We start from the raw sequence: 27,712 nt of genomic DNA, 5'->3' as shown, positions 1-27,712 counted from the left end.
AAACCAAACAACAAAAAGTTTCTCGTATATTGATTTTGGGGCAAATTATCCATTTCGCCCTTGAACTTTTTGTCTAGGTAAAATTAAGCCCCTTAACTATTTTTGGTCAACTTTGAGCCCTCAAACTTGTAAAATTGGGCACCCGTGACCCTTTTGGCCAGTTTATCCGGTTTTGCAACCGGTAAGCAAATTCACACAAATGCCAGTGTGCTTTGAAGAAGGGCATTTTTGTCCGCATATTCTAAGCAAAAAGGGAACAACTCCTCATTCATCCCTCCATTTTCCTAACCCGTCCAAACAAGTCGAACCACACCGCATTTTCCTTACCCCTTTTCATCCAAACAAGTCGAACCCTAATGTAATACCCAAATCCAAGTTAAACAATAAAAAAGTTCCAACTTTTAATCAAATGTTGATTATTCGTAAATCCCTATTCGTTTTGGGGAAGCGTTAAACCTCCGTTGGGTGCGGCAGCTTCGAATTTGGGAGCAGAAGCCCAATTAGACCTGACCCGCTTGGTGGGGGGCTTCTTGGTCTTGGTCCTTTTAGTGCCGAAGTCGAAGGCGTAACTGTTGGTGTTATTGTGGTGATAGCTGCGGTCGGGGCGAGGGCAGGGGGCGGCGCCGTTGACGAGATTGGTTAAAGGTCGGGTCTTGGAGGTTTTGGCAGCGAGAAAAGGGTCTCTGTGGAAGCGCCAAGTTTTGGAGGGGCGGCGAGGGTGGTGGGAATGATTTTCGAAAGATTGGTGGCCGATTTCACCTAATCAAACATTGGGGCGGCCTTGTCTCTTAGGGGCTAAAACAGTTAGAGGGGGGCGATAGTGGTAGGGAAATTAGGGAGATGGGAGGGGGGCAGGGGAGGTGGTGGAGGAGGAGGAGAAGCAGCAAAAGAGGAGGGGGCAGGAGGGGTGGAGATGGGTGGTGCAGAGTCAGCTGAAGAAATAGTTATAGGGGGGATGATATCGGGAGGCTAGAGGTCAGCCATGTGAGATGTTTCAAACAAGTGAGTGAGAGAATAGTAGAAAATAGTAGAGTGGAAGAAGGAGGAGGAGGAGGAGAGCAGAGCAGAAGTTTGCGGGAGGGAATCTAGTGGCGTGGCTACTATCACTGCCTGGGCGCTGTGTTGTGCTATTGAAAGTGGTTCTCCGGTCCGGTTGTCCTTCTAACCCTTTTACCCCCCTTCCTATCGTAGTTCGACATGTTTGGGCGGGTAAAATGGAGGGAAGAATGAGGAGTTGTTCCCTTTTTGCTTAGAATATGTGGACAAAAATGCCCTTCTTCAAAGCACACTGGCATTCGTGTGTATTGGCTTTCCGGTAGCAAAACCGAATAAACTGGCCAAAAGGATCACGAGTACCCAATTTTACAAGTTTGAGGGCTCAAAGTTGACCAAAAATAGTTAAGAGGTTTAATTATACCTAGACAAAAGTTCAAGGGCCAAATGGATAATTTGCCCTTGATTTTACTAGTAAGGTCTAGTTGTACTATGCACAGCCAATGCCCACCCAAAATTACCCTCAAATCCGAAAATTCGCAATTTTCTATTTAATTCAATCCAAAAATTAGGATATCCGAATGGTATTGTTTGATCGGATCAAAAGAGGGTCGGGTACCAGCTTAGATACGAGATAAGTTAGGGTTACATAATTAAAAGCCTGCGGGTACTCCACCCATTCCGCATATATATTTTTTATTTTTATACACATACTATAAAATAATATTTTTAGAACTAAATAAGCAATTTCATTGAACAAATTGCATTACAAATATGAGAGTCTATAGTTTATTTACAAACTTCATGTATAAAAGTCATGATCTTCAATGTCTTCTTACCAATGCAATAGACTTAACTACAAGGCATTTATTTAAAAAAATGTGCTACTCATTTTAAATTTTTATTGATTTTGAATTCTTTTAATTTTTTTCCTTTTCCTTGTATTTTTTTCGCATGCTTATTTCTTGGTGGGAGACTTTTTTTGAGAAAAAAACCTTTATTAAATCTTAGATGAATGTGTAAAATACAAAATTAAATTTAGTACAGATTATTTTTTAAAAAAATTAAATGATAAGTGGGGAGGGACAGGTACCCGTTGACCTGACTCTATCTCAGCGGGTATCCGCTTATAGGGTACCCGCTGATATGCGGGGCGGATCAGGGTTAAAAATGGCTGACCCGCAAGGTGCGGATTGAGTCAGCCAAATAACAAAATTTGAATGATTGTTTATGAGTTGAGTATCATGTGTAAATATATTATAAAGAGTATCTTAATGCATTACTGGTTAATAAAGGGAAAAAATTCGTTGCAATAAAAAGCAAATATTAACACATAAATAAAATAAAATAAAATAGATAGAAAAAGTGTATATTATGTTTGGTGGCAATTCCAGTTGGTTTATACAGGTTTAACTGGTGCTAAATAAAATAAGTAAAGTGACAGGCAAAGCAAAAATCTTGAGTATTGAAAGTAATGGTGCAAAAGGAAAACACAAAACACATAAAAGAAATTATATGTTACTACAGTAATAAATAAATGCATAGATTTGTTGAAGTAAAAAATAAGACAAATTGTATTATCAAACGTGAGAAAACAAGAAAGTGGAGGAAGCTTTCTCTCTGCTATGTGAGAACGAGAAGGAAATAAAATAGGAAGGAAATGAAGCACAACAAAGGTTGGTAGTGTATGTAAGGGTGTGTACTATACTATTCAAGATTAGTTTGTTGATAATAATTTCATCTAAAAAAAATCTATGAAAGCTAAATTAGGCTAGAACTTTGTCTTTCAATCTATTGGTTATAAACGATGAAATAAAATTGATAATTCATCAAAAGGTTGATTTTCTTGTGAAGGACAACCTAATTTTGAAGAAAAATGTAAATATCTAATCTGGTTAGGTAATTGAGAAAAAGTTGAGTAGTTGAAGAATAATTGTATTATTTGACTTATGACTTATTTCAAGCAAAGCAAAGGAAAAATAAGAGAACCAAGCAATCTATAAGCTAGCTTGTTGAATAATCTAATAATGCAATAAGGTTAGAAAAACGTTTTTCTCTCCAAATTAGAACTTATAATAAATAAGCTTTATTGAATAATTTAATAATTTGACGGTATAGAAAATAAGAAAAAAAAATGCAAATCTAATGGTTGCCATGAAAACAACAACAAAGAGCATTTTAATGAAATATAATAGAGATACACATATTTTTTGTCATTAAGTCGTTAATGCATTCGTTTGATTAAGAAGGAAAAAATTAATTGTAATAAAAAACACATATTAAGGTATAAATGAATTAAAATAGAATTGATAACAAAAATATATGATCATAAAGTCAAATGCTATCAAATATTTTAATATGAACAAATTAAAATAAATTTGAAACAGAAAAATGCACATAACATTAAGCAGTGGTAATAATATTTTTCTTTATAATAAGATGAAATTTGTTTAAATAATCTTTTTTGTTACATTAACAAAATAAAAAAATGTCAAAGAATATAACAATTTGAAAAAATCCATGCAATTTGACGAATTTTAACAAAGGCAACTTAATTTGTCAAATATAACTTTAAATGATAATTCATATTGAAATAAATATAAATATAAATTCAAATAATAATGATAATAATGTTGTAATCTGTAAGGCCCAAAGACAACCTAAGAGGGGGGGTGAATTAGGTTGATTAAAATCTTAATCAAATTTATGCAATTTTTCTTTAATAAAAATTTACCTTCTTTTCTAGTAATGATCAACCAAGTAGATTAGAAGAAGAGAGCAATGTTGATTAGAAAGACAGGTATAGATAAGCAATGAGAATTTTATTAAACAAAAAGAATAAGATAGAATATCAAACCGATTGTCTACCAAGCTTTCCTCAAACTTGAAGACCAATCACTAGGTTGAGCAACTTCTCTTTGATGAAAGATGATCAACTAGATGTACAATGGAGGGAGCACTTCCTCCTTGCCCTAAGCCCCACTTAGACAAGCTAAGAAGTTTTACAATCACTCAGATAACCCTCAACAAAGCTACACTAATGAAACTTTCAACCACAAGAGAAATGCTCACAAGAAATTCACACCACTTGGAGAACAAATCTAGCTTTGGAGACTATTTTCTAGCTAAAATATCTCTTGAGATCTTGTAAACAAAGTGTGCAAAAGTCCTTGTCTGATAAGGAATCGTTTGTATTTAAAGGGAACCAAAAATAGGTTTCATTAATACTTTCAACGGATAGAAGGCAGATGAAGAGTCAGCTAGCCGTTGGGGCTGTCGGACGTCCGACAGCTTAGTCATCGTTCGATCCCATCGTCCGAAAATCAGTCAAGTTGTTGTTCGGACGTCCGATGGGATTTTATCGTCCGAGCTTCTGTGTCCGAACGTCGTCCAGAGAGTTATCAAAGCTTCGTGGAATTTTTAGGACGTCCGATGAGATTGATGTGCGTCCGAAGCATGCGTCCGATCCTTCAGGACGTCCGATGCTTCCTTACGAGCGTCCGACAGAGTTTCCTTCTTGATGTTCTTCATCCTTTCGGACGTCTGACAGATTCCTTCGGACGTCCGACATGAGTGTCCTGTTTTTGCTTCTTCTTTTAGTTGATTTTCATTTCTTGACATATTCGTACCTGATTCTTTGATAGGCAAAAAATACTTATATTTGAAGAGAGTTAGATAAACATTTCAAAGTACTTTGTGATCATCAAAACCAAGAATAACATTCTCCCCCTTTTTGATGATGACAAAACAATGGTTTGAAATGAGATTTGATGATTGCAATATAAGCTCCCCCTTTCTCAATTGACAAAAACTCCCCCTTACTTAGTGGATCATAGAGCAAAAATTTGAAAAACTCCCCCTCACTTGACTACCCTACTGAATTAATCAATCATCCAAAAAATATAACAATTAAGCAGCCAACATCCAACATTTTACCAATTCAATCCATCAAGACAATTCAATTTCAATTAAATCATCAATCAATCCAATCCAGTCCTCTCCCCCTTTTTGTCATCACAAACGCCCAATCAATCACATATATCACGGAGAACCAATAACATTCATCATGATCCACACATTCATCATTCAAAATACTTAAACATCCATCCACATATCCATAACCATTACAGCCATAATCATCCATCAAAAAGTACTAAACGAACACAACATAAACATAAGCATTATATCTACATATCCATTGTTGAACACCACAAACACTAGAAACATATGAAATAGTCAAACAAAATGTAAATGACCCTATGTGATCCTAAATGATGAACTAGGTGGATCCAGGTGTCCTTCGAGAAAGTTGATATTGGGAGAGGTCCTCCTCTTCAGTTTCTTCATCATCTTCAGCAGCTTCTTCAACTGGTGCCTTGCCTTTGTCTGATGTGGAAGGGCCATGAGGAGTCACGGAAGTTGATGAACTCGGGTTTGGAATTGATAAACTTGGATCAGTGGGGCGTGGCTCTTTGCCATGGGAAACTTCCTCAACCACAGGTGGGGGAAAAAGAAGGTTCTTTTTGTCTAGGTAGGCTGTTTGTTGCTCAGAGGACATGGTGAGCATTAGACCATGTTCCAGAAGAAGAACATGCTGTTTGAGTTCACGAAAGAGCTCAATCACTTCATTATTGGAGGAGGAAGATGCCTTAGTGACAGACTTCCTGGGATGAATGGAAGTGAGTACAACAGATGAAGGAGTGTGTAGTGGATCATGTGCAGCCTTAGACCTAGGTTCACTAGATGATGCCCCCTTATAAGCCCATAGATTATCCTTAAAGACAAGATTTTTCCTTTCAAAATATCCTTTGGTAAAGGCATAAGAAGATGCTTCTTTGGGACAAACACCTAGAATTGGTACTTTGTAAAACTCAAAATTCTTTTGAAGAAATTTTCCATAAGATAATTTTCTGCGAGAATCAGTGGCATAGTGAAGTAAAAACTTGCACATGACAAAACCAAAATCAATACGAATCTTTTCTCGAAAACAGTAAAAGAGATACAACTCCATTTTGTTTGCATCTGTTCTATGGCCATCAGTAGGCACAAGCAGGTTTGAAATGATTGAAAAGGCAATTAGATTCACAGGGGCAAGATCATTCAGTTTAGCATCAGCAGGGGCAGAAAAACTCCTTTTAAAATAAGTCAACATCTTAGCCCCATCAAAATGATTATCAGCAGTAGGATGCTCTTCATAGGAAAAGAAATTTGCAATTTTACTCTTGCATCCAGGTTCAATAGTAGTTTTTAAAATATCATTCACAATTTCAGAATCAAAAACTAAGTCTACCCCATTAACCCTGGACATAATCTCAGTTTGATCAGTGCCTTTCCTAAGATTGGCAAAGAATTGAAACATCATTTCAGGATAATAGACATTAGGCATAGAAATGAGATGTGACATTTCTGGAAAGCAAATAGACTCAGAATTGATTCTAAACCTATTTGGTGAAATTCAGAAGGATTTACGGTGCGTTGAGGGATGACACCTTTCTGGGATATCCAGGAGTGTTTGTCTTTTGCAGCATCATCAAAGAATGTAGGGACTGTGGTTGATTTTGGAGGCGGTTGAGATGAGGTTCCCTGTCCAGATTCAGGCTGAGGGGTAAGTTGTGGTGTAGGCTGTGACATTTGACCCTTTACAGCTCCCCTCTTGACGCGTTTGGATGATCGTTTGACCGTAGGAACATCATCATCCTCATCCCTGAGTGGATACTTGCGTCCGGCAGTGACATTCCCTCCTCTTAGATTCACCATTGTGCGAAATGTGTGGAATGAAGGATGCAAATGATGCACACAGTAGTATGGAAGTGAATCACACAGAAATTTTGGGACAAAAAGGCCTTGAAGAAGATTGGACAGAGCAGTTATGAGAAAATAAGGTTTTGAGGGAAATTTGAGAATTTGCGAAATGTTATGCGATTCGGTGAAATGATCAGGAGAAACGAATTGCAATCAATCAGGAAAAGTTTTGGTTGAGTCAATTTGGGAATGAGAGCTTCAGAATGGTACGAATTTGAGAGTGAGAAACGAGAGAGTTTTCGTTCGAGAGGAAATAGAAGAAGAAGAGTTTGAAGCAAATGAGGAAGAAAGTTACTTTAAAAAGTGTACCGTTGCACTGTCGGACGGCCGAACGAAGTCGTGCGTCCGACAGCTTCGTCCGAACAGGTGTTTTCTGGAAAAAAATAGCTGAAGAACATTATCAGACGTCCGTTCATCTTCTTTCGGACGTCCGAAGGCTTTGAAAAATTTTAAGATGATTTTTCGATTATCCCTAATTTTGATCTTAGATGAATGAACTGATCTAATGGCAAAGCTTTTGTAAAAATATCAGCAAATTGATCTTTAGAACAAACATAATTTACACATACTTCACCTTTTTGAACAAGATCGCGAATAAAGTGGTGCTTTATATCTATATGCTTTGTCCTAGAATGTTGAATTGGATTTTTGGTCAAATTGATAGCACTAGTATTATCACAGAATATAGGCATGCAGTCATATGACAATCCAAAATCATTCAAGGTATGCTTCATCCATAAAAGTTGAGCACAACATGCACTAGCTGCAATATATTCCGCTTCGGTTGTAGACAAAGAGATTGCATTTTGTTTCTTGCTAAACCAAGAGACTAAGCAATTACCAAGAAAGTGACAAGTTCCACTAGTACTCTTTCTATCCACACGACAACCTCCAAAATCAGCATCCGAATATCCATATAGTGCAAACTCACTAGATCTAGCATACCAAAGACCATAGTCTAATGTACCTTTCAAATACCTAAAAATCCTTTTAACAGCATTCAAATGTGATTCTTTTGGATAAGATTGAAATCTAGCACACAAGCAAACAGCAAACATAATATCGGGTCTACTTGCGGTTAAATAAAGTAAGCTTCCAATCATACCTCTATAGTGCTTTTCATCCACATGTTTACCTTCTTCATCTTTGTCAAGTTTTGTTGAAGTGCACATTGGAGTTCCAACTTGCTTTGAGTCCTCCATGCCAAATCTTTTCAGCAATTCCTTAGTGTATTTTGCTTGATTTATGAAAATGCCCTCTATGGCTTGATGTATTTGAAGTCCAAGGAAGAAATTTAATTCTCCCATCATACTTATTTCAACTTCACTTTGCATAATGGTGGAAAAATCCTTGCATAGATACTCATTAGTAGCACCAAAAATAATATCATCTACATATATTTGCACAATAAGGAGTTCATTTTGCACTTGCTTAGTAAATAGTGTGGTGTCCACAACTCCTCTTTTGAAATTATTTTCAATCAAGAAACCACTCAATCTTTCATACCAAGCTCTTGGAGCTTGTTTTAGCCCATACAATGCTTTTGAGAGTTTAAACACATGATTTGGAAATTTTGAATTTTCAAAACCGGGGGGTTGTTCCACATATATTTCTTGATCAATAAAACCGTTTAAGAAGGCACTTTTAACATCCATTTGAAACAGTTTAAAACCCTTGAAGCAAGCAAAAGCAAGAAGCATTCTAATTGATTCTAATCTAGCTACGGGAGCAAATGTTTCATCAAAATCAATACCTTCTTCTTGAGCATACCCTTTTGCAACTAATCTAGCTTTATTTCTTACAACTACACCTTTATCATCCAGCTTATTTCTAAATACCCACTTAGTGCCAATGATAGGGTGATTTAGAGGTCTATCAACTAGTGTCCAAACCTCATTTCTTTCAAATTGATTGAGTTCCTCTTGCATTGCCAAAATCCAGTTTTCATCCTTTAAGGCATCATTGATATTTTTAGGTTCAAAAAGAGAAACTAAAGCAAAATTGTCTATCAATTTCTTAGATGAGGAACGAGTGTTTACCTTCTCGGATGGATCACCAATTATAAGTTCTTTTGGATGATTTTGGCTAAATTTCCAAGTCTTGGGAAGATTTTTGAATGAATCATCATTTTTGTCCTCATCTTCCCTTTCTTGATCTTCATGAGCTTCATTCTCCATTTCCTTTGCTTCCGGTTTAGAGTTTCCTCCATCTCCAATTTTTAGCTTTTCCATTCCTTCACGAACACCTACATCATCATCCTCACACGAACTTTTGGAATTATCATCATTAGTTTCATCAAATGTTATGTGTATGGCTTCTTCTATCACAAGAGTCCTTCTATTAAAGACTCTATATCCTCTTTTGTTCTCACAATATCCCAAAAATATTCCTTCATCAGATTTTTTCTCAAACTTACCAAGATGTTCCTTTAAATTTAAAATAAAACATTTACAACCAAAGACTTTGAAATATCCAACCGTAGGTTTCTTATCAAAAATCAGTTCATAAGATGTTTTATTCAAAATGGGTCTCAAAAGGATTCTGTTCATCACATAACATGCAGTGTTTACCGCTTCAGCCCAAAGGTATTTTGGTAAACTACATTCACTTAACATAGTTCTAGCAGCCTCTTGTAGTGTCCTATTTTTCCTTTCTACAATACCATTTTGTTGTGGAGTTCTTGTAATTGAAAACTCATGTGTTATGCCATTATGATCACAAAAATCTGGAAAATCACAATACTTGAATTCCGTTCCATTATCATTTCTAATCCTAACAATTTTTAACCCAAGCAGATTTTGCACTTTAGCAAACAATGAAGTGAAATTCTTGAAGGCATCATCCTTATGAGCAAGAAATATCACCCAAGTATATCTAGAATAATCATCCACAATCACAAAACAGTATTTCTTACCTCCCAAGCTAGTGATTTGAGTAGGACCAAATAAGTCAAGATGCAAGAGTTCTAAAGGTTTAGAAGTTGATACACACTTCTTTGGTTTAAAAGAAACTTTTGTTTGCTTTCCAAATTGACATGCATCACAAATGTTATACTTTTCAAAACAGATTTTTGGCAAGCCTTTAACCAGCTCCTTTTTCGAAATTTCCTTTAGTAAATCCATGTTAAAATGACAAAGTCTCCTATGCCACAACCAAGGATCTTCATTTGAAGCTTTAAGACATTTGAAGCTAGAAGAATCAATTTTATCAAGAACCACAATATATATGTCGTTAAACCTCTTACCTTTGAACACAACATTATATTTGGAATCAAGCACAATGCATTCATGCTTTTTAAACAACGCATTCAAGTCTTTATCACACAATTGACTAACACTTAGCAAGTTATAACCTAAATTATCAACTAAGAGCACATTATGAACAAAAGTTTCACCATCCTTACCAACATCACCTATTCCAATTGTCTTAGCTTTCACATCATCACCAAATGTCACCTTTCCACTTGATTTTGATTTTAGCTTTATGAACAAGGAGGGATCACCGGTCATATGCCTTGAGCAGCCACTATCAATAAACCATTTGGACTTGTTTGAGCCTTTTTCCTGAAAAGAGAAAGTGTTTGGTATCCTTTTTAATTTTTGGGTCCACAATAGTTAGCATTGTGTCTAACTAACCACATGCATCTCATCCCTTTGTTCAGATTTCTTTTCACATAGCAATCTCCTTTCAAGTGCCCTTTTTGACAACAAAAACCACACATAATGGAAGAGTCCTTAACATGTAATGGTTTGACATATCTCAAACAACTTCTTCTATGTGTTGTGAAACCATGTGCATTTTTGTTGTATGCTAATGTTCTTTAATGAGCAGTGAGAAAGGTAGATGACATGTTTTTTTTGAGAAAATCTTGCTTTCTTGCTTTCAAAGTCTCATCCAAGTTGTCCATTCTTTTCTTCAAATCACCATGTCTTTCCTTCAGCATTTCACAAATACTTGTCTTTCTATCAAGCTCATTTTGAACATCAAATCCGGCTCTTACAAGACATTCATTGTCAGTCTTTAGTTGTTTGTTTTGTTGAAGAAGACTTGCATTTTCATGAATGAGAAAAGCAATTTTCTGTTTTAACTGCTTGTTTTTATCATAAGATTCCTTCAAAGCATTATGCAGTTTTTCAACAAAGGATTCAAGATCATCATCTTCTTCATCATCACTTTCAGATTGAGAGTGTATGGAAGTTACCTCATTATCTCCAATAGCCATGAAGGCCATTTGAGCTGATTCTTCCTCTTCTTCAACTTTCCCTTCGGAGTTGCATTCATTCCAAGTAATCTGGAAGTTGTTGAATCTTGGCTTTCGATCAGCTTTCCCATCTTTCATTTTCTTCATGGGACATTCGTTTGCATAGTGTCCAGGCCGTCTACATTCATAGCATTTGTCCACTTGCTTCTTGTTGAATTCCTGTTTTCCTTTGTTCCTTGCATTTGATGAATAATTTTGGAATTGATTGCTAGGTCCTCCCCTTCTAAACTTCCTTTTATTCAAGATTCTCTTGAAACCCCTTGTGATGAGAGCAAGATCATTATCATCACCATCCGAGTCTTCATCATCCAAGTGAGTTGGATCATCTTCACCTTGAGTAGTCTTTAGAGCAATGTTTCTCTTTGCTCTAGCATCCTCTTCCTCCTGCACTTTAGATTTCAACTTCAACTCATAAGAGGTTAGTGAGTTAATGAGAGATTCAATAGGCACAAAATTTAGATCCTTAGCCTCCTCTATTGCAGTCACTTTATTTTCCCATTCTTTGCCCAATGCATTGAGAATTTTCCTGTTCTTCTCTCCCAAGGTGTACTCTTTGCCCAACACCTCGAGATCTTTAATCAAGTCATTGAACCTGCAATACATTTTGTCAATATCCTCAAGAGATTCAATTTTAAATGATTCATACTTTGTGACCAAGATAGCCTTTTTCTGTTCTCTCACGTTGTCACCACCCTCATGGATTTCTCTTAGCTTATCCCACATTTCTTTGGCCGATTTACAGCCTTTTACTCTAATTGATTCATTTGAATCTAAGGCACTGTAAAGAACATTCATGGCTTTGGCATTCAATGTGAGATTAGTCCTATCTTGAGCATTCATTTCAGCTCTCGTTTTTGGCCGAAGCAAACCTGTATCTGCATCAAGAAAGTTAGCTTCATGCGGTCCTTCACTCACAATAAACCATAGCTCAATATCAATAGATTGCAAAAAGATAATCATCCTTTTTTTCTAGCTAACATAATTGGAGCCACTAAACATGGGAGGCCTAGTAACAGATTGCCCCTCAACAAACATAGCATGACTGGTTGTCATCTTTACTCCAAGCCGCTTGAGCTTAATCTCTAGGAGACCAAGCTCTGATACCAATTGTAAGGCCCAAAGACAACCTAAGAGGGGGGTGAATTAGGTTGATTAAAATCTTAATCAAATTTATGCAATTTTTCTTTAATAAAAATTTACCTTCTTTTCTAGTAATGATCAACCAAGTAGATTAGAAGAAGAGAGCAATGTTGATTAGAAAGACAGGTATAGATAAGCAATGAGAATTTTATTAAACAAAAAGAGAAAGATAGAATATCAAACCGATTGTCTACCAAGCTTTCCTCAAACTTGAAGACCAATCACTAGGTTGAGCAACTTCTCTTCGATGAAAGATGATCAACTAGATGTACAATGGAGGGAGCACTTCCTCCTTGCCCTAAGCCCCACTTAGACAAGCTAAGAAGTTTTACAATCACTCAGATAACCCTCAACAAAGTTACACTAATGAAACTTTCAACCACAAGAGAAATGCTCACAAGAAATTCACACCACTTGGAGAACAAATCTAGCTTTGGAGACTATTTTCTAGCTAAAATATCTCTTGAGATCTTGTAAACAAAGTGTGCAAAAGTCATTGTCTGATTCAGAATCGTTTGTATTTAAAGGGAACCAAAAATGGGTTTCATTAATACTTCCAACGGATAGAAGGCAGATGAAGAGTCAGCTAACCGTTGGGGCTGTCGGACGTCCGACAGCTTAGTCATCGTCCGATCCCATCGTCCGAAAATCAGTCAAGTTGTTGTTCGGACGTCCGATGGGATTTTATCGTCCGAGCTTCTGTGTCCGAACGTCGTACAGAGAGTTATCAAAGCTTCGTGGAATTTTTAGGACGTCCGATGAGATTGATGTGCATCCGAAGCATGCGTCCTATCCTTCAGGACGTCCGATGCTTCCTTACGAGCGTCCGACAGAGTTTCCTTCTTGATGTTCTTCATCCTTTCGGACGTCCGACAGATTCCTTCGGACGTCCGACATAGTGTCCTGTTTTTGCTTCTTCTTTTGGTTGATTTTCATTTCTTGACATATTCGTACCTGATTCTTTGATAGGCAAAAAACACTTATATTTGAAAAGAGTTAGATAAACATTTCAAAGTACTTTGTGATCATCAAAACTAAGAATAACATAATCTGATTAAAACTTAAGTTAATTTGTTAAATATAAGTTGGAATGATCATGTAATCCAATTAAATTATATCTCTCCAAAATTTAGAGTTTGAAAAATCTATTAAAAATATTTCAACCTTATAATCGTAGACAGAGGACTTATTCCCTTAGTCAACCTTATAAAATAATGCCAAATCCATAGAAAAAGCTCAAAATTCATCCATAATGCCGCGTGTCAGCAAGGAAAGTTGCTGAAGTAACTTTGGACCTTTGCTTATATTATAGTAAGATAAGATATCTTTTTGCGTTCACATTTGAAACAATCATACTCCACATATTAATTCTACACCTTTTACATCTCTTGCAGCTAGTTTGGGAGTTTGAAACAGAAAAGAAAAGAAGAGAAAGCTTAAATTAGAAAAGAAAGAGAAAAAGAGATTGTAATATCTCTTTGTGCTGTTTGAGAGTTTTCAGAGAGAAAGATAATGAAATAATTTTCCTTTATTGGAAGTAATGAAAAGCCAAAGGAAAAGATTATATTTTACATAAGTGACCTTGAAGTTTGAAATTCACATAATATAAGAAAACGTTATATTATAATCTTTATAAGGGCAAAATTGGTATGTTAAAATATTTACTTACTCACTTTCCTTTCTCGCGCTTTCCATCCAATTTTGGGCTAACGGTTTTCGTAGCTTGAAAAGGATGTGAGATCCCTTCCTTTCTTTCCATTTCTTTCCTAGTAAAACTCCTAAATGCCAGAAAAATTTCACTTTCTCTCTTAGTCCTTTCTTTTCTCACCAAATCCGTCCTCCCAAATTGGCTATTAATGTCACAAGTTGGCTATTGGTAGGAATGGCAATGGGGCCCTTCCCCTGTCCAGCTGCTTCTTTTGCCTCCATTACTTACTCCTCTCATCCCACAAATAAAAAATGCATATTTCAATTTGAGTCGTTCGACTCAATTTTACTTGTACTCTTGTTGGATAAAGTTCCACCCATTTTTTTGGGGATTGAGTCAAAGTTTCGACAGGTGGGAACGTTTCAATTGGGAATATTTCAATTCATTGTTTTAGTCTTATTGCATCTTAGAGATAACAATAAATGCAACCATCACAGCTTCCTTTTCCAGACATCAGACCAATACATTTTTGTTAAACCAATCAAGAAAAACTTGACCAAATAAAGTGGAATGCTCCGGCCAAAAAAGACCAAAAAAGTAGAATGCAATGTCTTGTCATCTTTGTAGGTCTAGTAGCATAAAGTATGTAGTACTAAGTACCAATAAGCTAGATTTCCTTTTTTGTTTCGAAAACGATTAATTTGTATTGATGGGCAAAATATGTACACTTATATGAGCAAAGGCTCAATTGATTCTATACAAAAGTGCTAAACACACTGAAGATTAATCGATTCCTCATCTTGAAAAATGCCTAAAGCATAATCACTAATCAATTGACATCTATCATCTATACCCCTATCAAAACAAAAGGAGCATTTCTGGAATAAGGACCTCAAGTTATTGATGTCATCAATTAATGTTGCCATTCTGCTGTCCCTGGTCTTCTTGGACATTATCTTCTTCAGCAATTGGTTGATGAGGACATGTGCTATTATTTCCTTCAACTACTTTCTTTTGGCCTTGATGATGGCCAGTTTAACAGCTTCACCAGTGTACAATAGTTGATTTCCTGAGCTTCTATCATTAAGTGCCTAGGCTATCACTACCTGGTTATGGCTGTTTGTTGCAATGATCCCCATTCCAACTCTGCTTGATTCTTTTTTCATTTGAGTTGTTACACGAATTTGAATTCCTGCATTCCCCTCAGTTACAGCTACTGATTCATCCCTTACTCAACTAGTATCAGCAGAGTTCATTCTTTCTTTCTTTTCCATGGCTATTACATGCTCCTGCAATTCCTTTTGTGCTTTTTGAATAGTTTTCATTGGATGTCTTTGTTTGGCATTGAACTCCCAGTCATTTCTATTTTTCTAGATTTGCCACAGTGTATTGGCTATCAGCTCAATATGATCCATGCCATTTATCCCGCTTGTTGCTCCTATAATGGCATTCCACCAAGTGAAAAAATTCCCTGCATGCTCTTCTATTCCATCCCATTGTACTGATGACATTTTCCATACCTCTTGAGCTTTCCTACAATGGAAGAGTACATGCTCAACAGATTCTTCTTGCTCTCTATATCCTTTATAGATTGGATCACCTTTCTATGTTCTTTTATGTATTAGTCCATTTACTGGCAAGGCACCATTGACACACCTTTAGATGAAGTGTTTTATCTTACATTTGATGTTAAGCTTCCACAGTACCTTCTATGTTTTCCAGCAGGAGTTAAGTAAGCTTGTTTCTCCCTCTGCTCCTCTTCTCTCCCACTGATCAATTGACCATTTGCATAGTTCCTTGTAGCTTGATTTGACAATGTGTATTCCATTTTCACTATGAATCCAGTAATTGCAGTTATCTCTCTCTGAAATGCTGATGGGGATTTCCAAGATTCTTTTTGCATCCATTTGGTTGAAAGTCCTTAGAACTATTGGTTTCTTCCATCTAAAGCCACCGATAAGTTCATCTACCATCATCAGGGTGCTATGCTGAGGTCTCCCAAAAGTGACTTTGACCTTCGAATTCTCAAGGATCCAATTATCCTCCCAAATTTTAGTAGCCTTGCCATTTCCCATCCTCTTCCTTGTTCCTTTTTCCACAAAGTCTCTTACTCCCATTATGCTTTGCCAGATCCAGGAAGCATTCTTAGGTATTTTGCACTTAAAAATTGATTCCCTATAGAAGTACTTTGCCCTCAGAACCTTACTGACTAAGAGGTTTGGGCTTGAGATCAGTCTCCATACTTGTTTTGCCAGTAGTGCTTTGTTGAATTTCTGAAGGGCCTTGAATTCCAAGCCTCCCCATTTTTTCTTCTTAGTCAGCTTACTCCATGAGCACCAATGCATCTTGTTTTCTCCTTCAGCTTCTCTCCACCAGTAATTGGCTAATATGGAGGTTACTTCTTTGCTAAGTTTGTTTGGTAGTTTAAAGCAGGACATTGTGTAGACATGCATAGCCATTGATACAGCTTTCAATAAAATCTCCTTCCCACCTTGACTGAGTAATTTCTTCTTCCAGCTATTCATTCTATTCTTGATGCTATCTTTGATGTAGTCAAAGACTTGCTCTTTAGATCTTATTACCAACATGGGAAGTCCCAGATATTTTCCTTGTATTGCAATCTAGATAATGCAAAGGCATTGTCTTACTTTCTCTCTTATCTGTTGGCTCACATTTTTACTAAAGAAAACAGAAGACTTTTCCAAATTAGTGGATTGTCCTGAACCTCTCTCATATTTCCTCAAAAGATGTTTTAGTTCAGTGGCTTGCTCACTATCAGCTTTATAAAATATTAGGAAGTCATCTGCAAAGAAAGATAAGTCATGTTTGGCCCATTCCTACTTATCTTCATCCTTGAAGTCCTTTTTGTCCAATTCTGCCTGTTTAAGGAGGTTAGAGAATCCTTCTGAACATAATAGGAACAAGTATGGTGATAAGGGATCACCTTGTCTGATCCTCCTTCCAGGGGGCATAAACTCCTTTGGTACTCCATTAATGCTAAAAGAGTATGTAACTGAAGAGATATAATTCATAATCCACTTCCTCCAAATAGCAGGGAAGCCCATCTTGTCCATCATGGTAGGAGTGGGCACGGGTCGAGTATCCGTCCCAAACGGCAAATGGCGGACCCAACCCTAATGTAGACACCAAATTTTGAATAATTTTATGTAGCATCTATTTCATGATTTTCATTTTAGATTGCTTGCATTTTAGTTCGTTGTTGTGTGTTTTGCACTATTAGTTGTTATGATATTTTAGTTTTATTCATTTTCGCCCTTTTAGTTGACCTATTTCATTTGCTATTTATTCTTGTTTACTTTTAGTTTTAGTTTTTAGTTTTAGCTTTTAAGTTTAAAATTAGCATAGAGTTTTTAGAAAAAAGAAAAGGAAAACATCAAAAATATGTCTTAGTTGTTTGTAACTTAAATTCAATGCTTTCTTGGAAGGAAAAAAGTGAAAAATGATGAAAATGGAAATTGAAAAATCACAACTTTGTTGTTTATTATTATTTTTTGATTGTTTGTTTTTGTTTGATATTACTTGAATTGTTGTTTTTGTTTTAATTTTATTTGTAATTAAATTACTAATTTCAAAAAAAAAAAAAAAAAGGAAAAAAGGAAAAGTAGCCAATACGCGGCATAAAAGCTGCGTTTTTGCCGCAGCTTGAAAACGAGATTTCAGGAGGTCCTTCGGGGGGTAAATTTTAGCATAAGAGGCCAGGTGTCTAGGACACCTGGAGGAGAGGATGAATCTAGAAGGGGTTTTGGCTAGGTTTTAGCTGAGAAGGAGAAAGAGAGAGGTAAGGGAGGTTGACGGCCGCAAGTTGGTGAAACAAAAAGAAAGAAAACTGAGCAAGCTTCTGGGAGAGGGCTAGGAAAAAACCAGAGGGAGAGTTTAGAGAGGATAGTGGACGGCAGGGAGCTTCGGTGAAAAGAAAAACCAAGAAATAGAGAGAGCTGAGGTTGGCGGCTGGGCTAAAAAAAAGAAAACAGAAGAAACGAGAGCAAGAGGGAGAATGCAAGCTGCGTTTTTCCTTGGAAAAGGCTGATCATCCAGCTTTCTTGAGCAAAGATTTTCTCCATCGAGGCATCATTCACCAAGCTGTTAGCTTCTGCATACTCTGTGACATCAGGAGAGAGATTTCCGTTCAGAGATCTTGGAGAAATAACATCAGGAGATCCCTCGAATTTGGACTTGAAGTCGTTGATCCCATCTCCCTGTTCCATGTCAAAAGCTGCAACGAATCAGCTCCAAACGACTCCTTTGCGCGTTTCTTGTTTGGATTTCGATTCAACAAAAAGCCTTCATCAGGTACCATCCCAAAATAATGTCCCAACTCATCTCGCTTTTTTTTTTTTTTTTTTTTTTTGTTCCTGGGTTTTGTTTCTTTTAGTGTTCCTGCGGCTTTTTCTTTTCTTCCAAAGCCTGCAATCTGTCCATTTGTTTTGCAATCTGTCTTGTCGGAATTCCTTGCATAATATTGGATTGGCTTTGTCGGCGATTTGGGTATATGTGTATCGTGCACTTGGGTTTGAAATCTTGAGGTGATGTCGCTAAGTTGCCGTAGAAATTACAGCAGGAAAAAACTAACAAAGAAGAAGAAGATGCATCGTGAGCTGGTATGAAAATGTTTAACAAATCACGTTTTGACCCCCAAATCTTTGAGTAATTTCACTAAGGCCCGAAAACTTCTGTAAAATAATCATTTTTACCCCCTTTCAAGCTTAATTATTATTATTATTTTTTTGTTGTTTTAAGTATGCTTTTAAAATAATTAATCCCGGATTTTGGAATGAAATTAGACCTATTAGCTTTGTTGGGTTTTTGGTAAAACAAAAGAGGAATTGGGTTTGGCTATTTGTTTGGGCTACTTGGAACTGGGTTTGGTTTTCTTTCATTTGGGTTCGTCCTGGGCTGGAGGATTAAAGCCCACCAGTTTGTTGGTTTATTTTTGGGGTCAGAATAGTGGACTAGCCCATTCCATTTGCCCTTGGATTTTCTATTGGATTTGATAAGTCTTGGCCCACGAAATAAATACAAAGGCCCAATGGTTTGGTCCATTAAGAAACCAGAAAACGATTTTGCAAATCAGTCCCTGAATTTTTCCTTGACTGTACTGTGGCCCTGGATATTTTCAACTTCTCTCAATTCGGTCCTTAATTTAATTGCAAATAGGTCCCTGAACTTTATTTTCCTTTAATTTTGACCCCAAAACTTTGTTTATTTTTGCAATCAAGTCCTTTCTTCTTTTGACTTCTTGAATGTTGTTTGCTTACATGATTCAATTGATTCAATTTCAAGTTTGCCATTTTATTTTTTATGATTATTTGATAAATAAATTGGTACCTTGACTCATTTATTATTTTTGGAGGGTAAATAAGTGGTTTCACTCAATTTAAGGCATCAACTCAAGGGAGGTACAATTTCTTTTATCCCTTTTTGTCTCTCCTATGTGATCTTACGTGTTATGTGAATATGCCTGTCTACTTCGCTTTCCTTACCTCCTTGCATGCATTTACTTGCTTTTACCTTTATTTAAGTTTTATGGGGTATGTGTACACCTCTTGGCTTGTAATAGATAGGGCTCGGAGAGCATCTGGTCCATTTCCCTTTCCCCTTTTATGTTTTTATGGGGTATGTGTACACCTCTTGGCTTGTAATAGATAGGGCTCGGAGAGCATCTGGTCCATTTCCCCTTCCCCTTGGTTGCTTGCTTTTGTTGCTACATGTTTAATTGCTTTATTAGGTTCTTGCATCTAGTCGAGCATGCTAAGTGCTACGTGTTATGTGTTTACGAGCGTTTTGGCATGTCTACTTGCTTTCATAACCATGAATGAATGGAATGGATGAATGTACGTTTCCGCTAGTCCAACGCTAGTCGGAATTCATAGAATGGGCTAGTCCAACGCTAGACCCTTAGGGATTTCCCCTCGTTAGCACATCATTTGCTTGCTCACTACATTTTCATGCATTTTTTCTTAGTTTTTATCATTTAGCATGCTCCTCTAGTCCCTTCCCTCTCACTTTAGATTTTTGCATTTCATGCTAGTTATAGGGTTCATTTTGCTTGAGTGCCCCCTTCTGATAAGGGAGACGAGCGAGTGTGGCTATTCGATAGCCTTAGCACGCTAGTTTTGCCTTCTAATCAAAGGGAAAATCAAAGTCGAAAGTTAGGAGTCAACCCCCGTACCCGTCTTGCTTGCATTCCCTAGGCTCATGCATTCTACATTCACTCTATCATTCTATACCCTCATTACACTTTTATTTTCTCCTCCTACTTTCACACATGCACCTTCATATCCCTTCCCTTGCACACAAACACTTGGATTTTTCACACAATTTCACACGAGCACCTTTTCATACATCTGCACACAAACATTTGGATTTTTTTTACAATTTCACACAAGCACCTTTATACAATTTCGCACACTTGCACTTACATTTCTTGCATCTTTCATACACTTGCACACTTGCACACATTTGCATTAATCGACCTCTATGAGGTTTTCCTTTGTTGGCCGCCACAATTCATGTGGTTTGGGACCAAAAGCCTCACGAGAGACATCGTAGAATTTAGGATTGCATTTTCCTTTTCGTTTTGCATTCATATAGTCATATCCAACGTGCGAACATACATTGGGTAGAAAACTAGGAAAGGTAGGGTTCAGTCACGCGACTAGCCTTGGCTAGGTCGAAGGGGTGCCTTGGATTTTTATCTTTGCCTTCCCCTTCGTCAAATGTGACCCCCGATCCCTCTTTTGGTTACGTAGACCCAAAAGTTCTCAAAAAGGGTTTATTCACTTTTTTCATTCAAAAACAAAAATCATTTTTGGGTGACTTGGTACACCCTAACTCTATACCAAGTGGCGACTCCATTTTTATTAAAAAACCCTTTTTGAACTTCACTTGGCCAAATCGTCGCATTCCTAAGTCCCATGGCCTTTCATCGTTTTCACTTTCACACGTTCACATTTCATACACACACTCACATCTCACACCACACACAACATCATCAAAAAGTGGGGCGCGACAGTTGGCGACTCCACTGGGGACTTCCTAAGTGGATCCAAGCTTTTGACTTAGCCATTCGTTTCCTTTTTCTACCCTTTTTATGCATTGCATTTTGGATATTAGGGTTGCATTTTCCATTTTTAGGGCCTTTTGCCTCGCGCGCGTATTCAACTATTACTTCACTCACGTACGTATGATTGGTTGATCGAATGTATGTTTACTTCTTTATCTCGCGCTTGCATTGCATTTGGGAGGGGGTGTGTGTCACCTTTAGAGCCTCGCGTGGTTCTCAACCCCTTCCCAAAATAGGGGAACACTTCATACGTGCACGTTTACTTGCTTTTATCCCATTTTATTTTGTTTTTCGTGGGCGTTTCCCACACCGCCTTGTAGGATTAGGATCGATTGCCTTGGGTAGGCGGCTGGTGTGCTCTGCGCCCATAGCGCTACCTAAGGGATCACTCGAGCCACCGATCAAAGGCCCTGGGAGTGATGACCCTTCGCCTTTAGGTCTGAAGGCTTGGGAGCCGAGACTTATCGAGTCTAGTCGCATTAGTGAACCCCAACCTCATGCATCCATGTTAGCATTTCCCTAGGATAGAGTCAGCCTCACCCTCTTTTAAGCACATTAGGCACGAGGGAAGGGGTTCCACCCCTTTTACTTGTTTTATTGCACCTCTTTTCTTAATTGCTCCTAATGTGTTATGTGTACTATTAATTGCACTAACCATTTCTTTGTTTTCTTGGCCTGCATTCATGTGCCATAGCAATAAGAGGCCTCGTTGGCACTCTTTTAGTGATTCACCCACTCGATGACTCACATGTTTAAATTTCAGTTATTGCACTTAGCTTTCAATAAATACTTTTCATTTTAGACCTTTTCCCCCCCGTTGCATTATTTATGTCCTTTAGGCCATATTTGTCACATATTTACATCACTTTAATAACTGGCATCATGCATAAACCATAGAAAGGGAATGCCACATAGGGAATCCCGTGTTTAGGAATAAGCCACCTTGTGTCTCGGATACTTAATCCAGTGAGACTTGCACGTTTACATTTTGTACCATCCAAAGGGGTAGTGCACAAGGTAAGGTAGGATCCGATCATTTTCATAGAGTGATCTTTGGAATATGAGCATCTAATAATCATTTTTTGGCCATTTTATAAAAAATTGGTAAAAATCCCTTGCGTGAAGGACATTAATTTGAAGAAATTCACAAATGATTCCTCCTATTGAGACGATAAATAAATTGAGGCCAAAATTTGATTTTTAGAGGGTCATAGACTAATGCACCTCAATAATTTTGAAATAACCAATGGCCGGACAAATCAACCAATCCATTTTGCCAATTCATTCAATAAATCGTCAATTCATTTGACCAATTTACCCTTTTTAGGGTCACCTGGTCGATTTTGAATAAATCATCAATTCATTTGACCAATTTACCCTTTTTAGGGTCATCCGGTCGATTTTTGAATAAATCATCAAATCATTTGACCGATTTACCCTTTTTAGGGTCATTCGGCCGATTTTTGAATAAATCACTAATTCAATTTCATTCATTTGGCCAATTTACCCATTTTTAGGGCAACCGAGCCGATTTTGAATAAATCAAGTTTCGTTCAGTCTATTTGATCAATTTACCCTTTTTAGGGTGATCTGATTAATTTTGGATAAATTAAATTTCATTCAATTCATTTGACCTGTTTCCCTTTTTAGGGTAATCCGGTCGTTTTTTAATCAATTGTCAATTTCATTTGACCAATAAGGATTTCAATGTCGAATTTCAAAATGGAAAACCTAGTCGATTTTGAGAAAATCATCCATTGCATCCAGCCATTTGATCAGTTGGAGTTTTGACCCGTGCTTCACTGAGAAAAGTTATCAACGAATTCCAATCTCTTTGATAGGAAGTTCGTCAAGGTCAAACCCGTGCGTTTTTGCAAAATCTTGTACCGATCAAAAGTGATCAATCCCTGCGGACGAGGTCCTTATTTTGACAAACGTCCCTTCTCATTCCAATGGACCAAATTCTTTCAAAATTATTTTTTCACTCCATGAGCTGATTGGATCCATCAGGTATGGTATAGTGCCAACTTCAGAGGATTGCATCCTCATTCTAGGCCTACCCTTGGCACAAAAAGGGTTCCCCCATAGGACATGCATACCGATTTTTTTATTCTTACTTACTGACTCTGGGTATTTTTCTTTTTGTTTTCCCCTCCCCCTGCATTTGTAAAAATGTTTCAATAAGGCGAGAATATTCTTCTATATCTGATAATTTTGATCCAATAAAGCTTGAAGATTACACTGGAAGCTCTACGCTAAAGCCTCTGAGAGATTTTGTAATTATTTCCAAAGGGGAAATTCTATTATTTGATTTGTTAATACATTTTGTTCCAAAAGAAAAGGAGACAAAAAGTGTATGTGTTGAGCTCTTTACGAGTTTCTCTCTTCTCGTTTGTATCATGATTGATTGAGAAATTTTGTTTCAAACTTTTTCAACAATAAAATTTTTTTTGGATAATTTTTGTTTTGTGTATATTTATGTACATTTCATTCTTTATTCTTACTCATTAGAGATTTCATGATGAATTTTGAGAAATAAGACCCAATTTGAGATTTTTCAGCCTAGAGCCTGAATTTCACAAGTGTATGCTTCCTAAAATCCTTACACTCGATTGGTGTTCCAACCTGTACAATAAGAGTGCTCAGAAAGAAAGAGAGTGAACGGTCACTCAAAAGGCCCAATGAGATACTTTTTCTTCTTCATTTAACCCCAAAATAAAATCAGTCACATTGATTGATAAATTGTAAGTTGGGGCAACTTTTGCTTGAAAAAGTTCAAGGTGTCCAATCTGGTTCAATCACATCTAAGTGAAAGCAAAAATGTGCATTATTCTTATTTGTTTGGGAAATTTGGAATGATACTTCAAGCATTCGTTTCATTACCTATACAGATTTTTATCATTTGCTCTCCCATTTTAATTTCGTTTCAAATAAGGGTCTTAATGATCACTACCCTTCATTGAAAAATTTTCAAATATCAAAAGAAGAATGGATTTTCAATGACCATTTCGCTACTTCGGTTGTCATGAGGTATAAGAATGATACTTTGGCCGTCATTTCTACAATCTAAACACTGATCATCCTTTGCCTCCTCATTTGAGCTAAAATATTGGTGGTTCTTTCCGAGTGCACATATGATCGCACCCCACATTGGGGAAGGAGATTGGGGAATTCTGAAAAAAAAGAAAAGGAAAAAAAAGAAGAAAAGCAAAAATGCTGGAATAAGGAGGGAGCCGCAAATTGGGGAAAAATTGATTCCACTTGGGTTCCAATTCAAAAAAAAGGGGAAGAGATGTGTCCGCGTGGATCGTCAACGTTTCACAAATATGGATGGACAAGGGTCTTCCTCAGTCAGTTAATTCAGATACATGCCAAAAATTTCGCATTAACGAAAGTTTCCTCTCAGAGTTATTGTAAGGAACGGAATACAAGTCAGGCCATCTTCTTTTCCAATCGAACATTCTTTGGGCATCCCTAGTTATCCCTTTTGAGCCATCAGAATGGATTATTTCGTTTGGCAACCCCTGAGAATCGCAAACCCCACACTGGGGGCGAGTTTGAGTTGAAAAGGGAAATTTCAAGAAGTGAAAAGTGAAAAGCAACAAAACCAAAAGAAAAGAAGAAAAGAGACCCCAGTTCAAAAATAAACTGGGGCAAATTTTGTGAAAGTTCAAAAGAACGGCAAAAGGCCGAAAAGTCAAGAAAGAAAGAAAATAAAAGTGAAAAGCCCCAATTAAGCATAAACTGGGGCAAATTCCGATCTAACCCTAAAATAGGGTTGACGCAACAATGCGATTTCAGATTCTTCAAACCACTTTTGAAATCCGCTTTCAAGCCTTAACTTTTCTAAGCACCCCACCTGACCCCATTACAAAAGCCGAAAGACCTGACTTCTGTTCTTTGCAATGGCCCTGTCAAGAAAATTTCTGATGCCGGAAAATTTTAGCTGTATTGCTGAATTGCTTGAGTATGAGGTTGGCGCTACTCATGTGAAAACCCATCAGCTCGAGGGAAAAGAAAAGAGGCAAAAAGCAAAGCAAGAAAAGTAAATGCAAGGAAAATGCAAAAAGACTTGACGCTGAAGTCCCTGGGGAATGATGAGAAAATCCAAACAAAGTCTGAAATCTTTTGAGTTCAAATAGGGGCAATTTTGGGAAAATGCGATCTTCGGTGCTATGTCCTTGAAAGTTTTATTCTTTAGCTATCGTTTTCAAGCCACATTACAAGCTAATAAAGTCCATCGTTGACTTATTCTTTCATGACAATCCAAAGTGAGGATCATGCTCATAAGAAATTCATCAAATCATTTGTGATCATAAGGGCATAACCCGTTTCCACATGTTTAGCTATCATTTCTGTCCATACGTTACAAGCCTAGAAAGCTTGTATGTTGACTAAGTTTTCTTGAAAATAAGGGTAACAAACTCTTTACTTTCACTAAGATGTGACATTGAATGGATTACATACAACTGGGGCACAAAAATGAGACAGATTCTTATCTCCCATTTCCTTAGCCATTTCAAAAATAAAGTCACTTGATTGGTCCTGAAAAGATGAGTCAACCAGAAGTGGTGACCCGTTACCCTAAGCACCAATGCTAAAAGTAAGGAAGAAATCTTCTTAAATTTGGTGTTACTTCGAGGAATTCATCATGAAATTTCTGCATGAGTTCAAACTTGACGATTAAAGTTTCTTCACATTGTTGTATATGTGCACTCTTTTCTAAATTTTAGAAAGTGCGGTTTTTCTTTGTTCAAGTAAATGGGAAATCATCTAAACCAATTTTTGCAATCAAATGGGCCCAAACTGGGGCAAAATTTTTATTTGCAAAATTTCGCAAAATAAGCCCACACAGGGGCAAATATTTTTGTAGTCCAATTGAGGATTTCGTCCAAGAATCAAAATAATGCATTTTTCAAATCAGTCACGCTCATTTGAGTGCATGTAAGCCCTGTGCAGGTATTCATAGTTGAAATCGACAAAAGAGCGTCTGGTGATATGGAAGGCCGATGCCGAAGAAAGAGAAGAAAGAAGGGAAAAAGGGCCCTACACTGGGGGCAAATTATTTTTGAAAAAGATTCTCTCGAAAAATCAGAAAAATTCGAAAAATTCAAACAATCAAGTTCAAAATTTTTGTTTCTTGGAAAATCAAATTTAATTTCTTGTATTTTGACAAATCAAATTCAATTTCTTCACCAATTGGATGGCAGGATTGGGTCTTATCCCACTGACCATTCACAATGTCACGTTGGGCCTGGACTTCGTGCCGCCAACTTCCCAAAGTCACGTTGGGCCTGGATTTCGTGCCGCCAACATTCCAAAGATCACGTTGGTCCTGGACTTTATGCCGCCAACATTCCAAATATCAAGTTGGGCCTGAGTTTCGTGCCGCCAGCATTTCAACAAAAGTCACGTTGGGCCTGGATTTTGTGCCGCCAACATCATTTTATCACGTTGGGCTTGGTTTTCGTGCCACCAACTTCACAAAAAGCACGTTGGGCCTGGACTTAGTGCCGCCAACATCGCAAAGTGCACATTGGGACCGGGTTTCATCCCGCCAATCTCGGCAGGACCGGGTATAATCCCGCTGACCGCTTTTATCACATTGGGACCGGGTTTCATCCCGCCAATCTCGGCGCCAATCTCGGCAGGACCGGGTATAATCCCGCTGACCGCTTTTATCAAATTGGGACCGGGTTTCATCCCGCCAACCTCGGCAGGACCGGGTTTTATCCCGCTGACCGTCCACACCCCGTCAGGCTCAGATGTTGTCTCACTGACCAATTCATCATACTGGGGCAAATTTTGAAAAGATTTCCTCAAAAGATCAGAAAAATCAAAAAAATCAAAAATCAAAAAGCTGAAAAATAAAAAAAAATCAAAAAAAATCCAAAAATCAAAAAATCAAATCAAATCAAGTTCTCACGACAGGTTCGGGTTTGATCCCACTGTCTGATTGTCAAGACATTTCATTTTCACCGCCACTGGAGCGTGAGGTTAGTCCCGCCAGTGCGCCTTTCATTTTACCCCGCCGCTAGCCGTGGGTCTATCCCAATTTTAAATTTCTGTTCGGGTCTATTCCGCGGGTCTATCCCAATTTTAAATTCTTATTCGGGTCAGTCCCGTGTTAGAATTCCTGTTCGTTGGAATCTTTTGCAGCCCAATAACACAGGTAAGTATTTGGTGTCTACTTCTTTGTCTCAAGTTTTTTCAAAACTCAGACAAAGAGGGGCAAACTGTAGACACCAAATTTTGAATAATTTTATGTAGCATCTATTTCATGATTTTCATTTTAGATTGCTTGCATTTTAGTTCGTTGTTGTGTGTTTTGCACTATTAGTTGTTATGATATTTTAGTTTTATTCATTTTCGCCCTTTTAGTTGACCTATTTCATTTGCTATTTATTCTTGTTTACTTTTAGTTTTAGTTTTTAGTTTTAGCTTTTAAGTTTAAAATTAGCATAGAGTTTTTAGAAAAAAGAAAAGGAAAACATCAAAAATATGTCTTAGTTGTTTGTAACTTAAATTCAATGCTTTCTTGGAAGGAAAAAAGTGAAAAATGATGAAAATGGAAATTGAAAAATCACAACTTTGTTGTTTATTATTATTTTTTGATTGTTTGTTTTTGTTTGATATTACTTGAATTGTTGTTTTTGTTTTAATTTTATTTGTAATTAAATTACTAATTTCAAAAAAAAAAAAAAAGGAAAAAAGGAAAAGTAGCCAATACGCGGCATAAAAGCTGCGTTTTTGCCGCAGCTTGAAAACGAGATTTCAGGAGGTC

At 37.2% G+C, this 27,712-nt stretch overlaps 1 long non-coding RNA gene across 1 annotated transcript; it reads left to right on the top strand.

Annotated features, from left to right (window-relative positions):
* Positions 1–17,533: 17,533 nt before the first annotated feature.
* On the top strand, positions 17,534–23,297 carry LOC140020954 (uncharacterized). Its single transcript, XR_011824912.1, has 2 exons — positions 17,534–18,155; positions 19,216–23,297. It is a non-coding gene; the product is annotated as an uncharacterized lncRNA (long non-coding RNA).
* Positions 23,298–27,712: the final 4,415 nt, after the last annotated feature.

Source organism: Coffea arabica, chromosome 11e (genome assembly GCF_036785885.1).
Source record: "Coffea arabica cultivar ET-39 chromosome 11e, Coffea Arabica ET-39 HiFi, whole genome shotgun sequence".
In the NCBI taxonomy this organism is placed as follows: Eukaryota; Viridiplantae; Streptophyta; class Magnoliopsida; order Gentianales; family Rubiaceae; genus Coffea; species Coffea arabica.
This window is presented reverse-complemented; position numbering and strand designations above follow the sequence as displayed.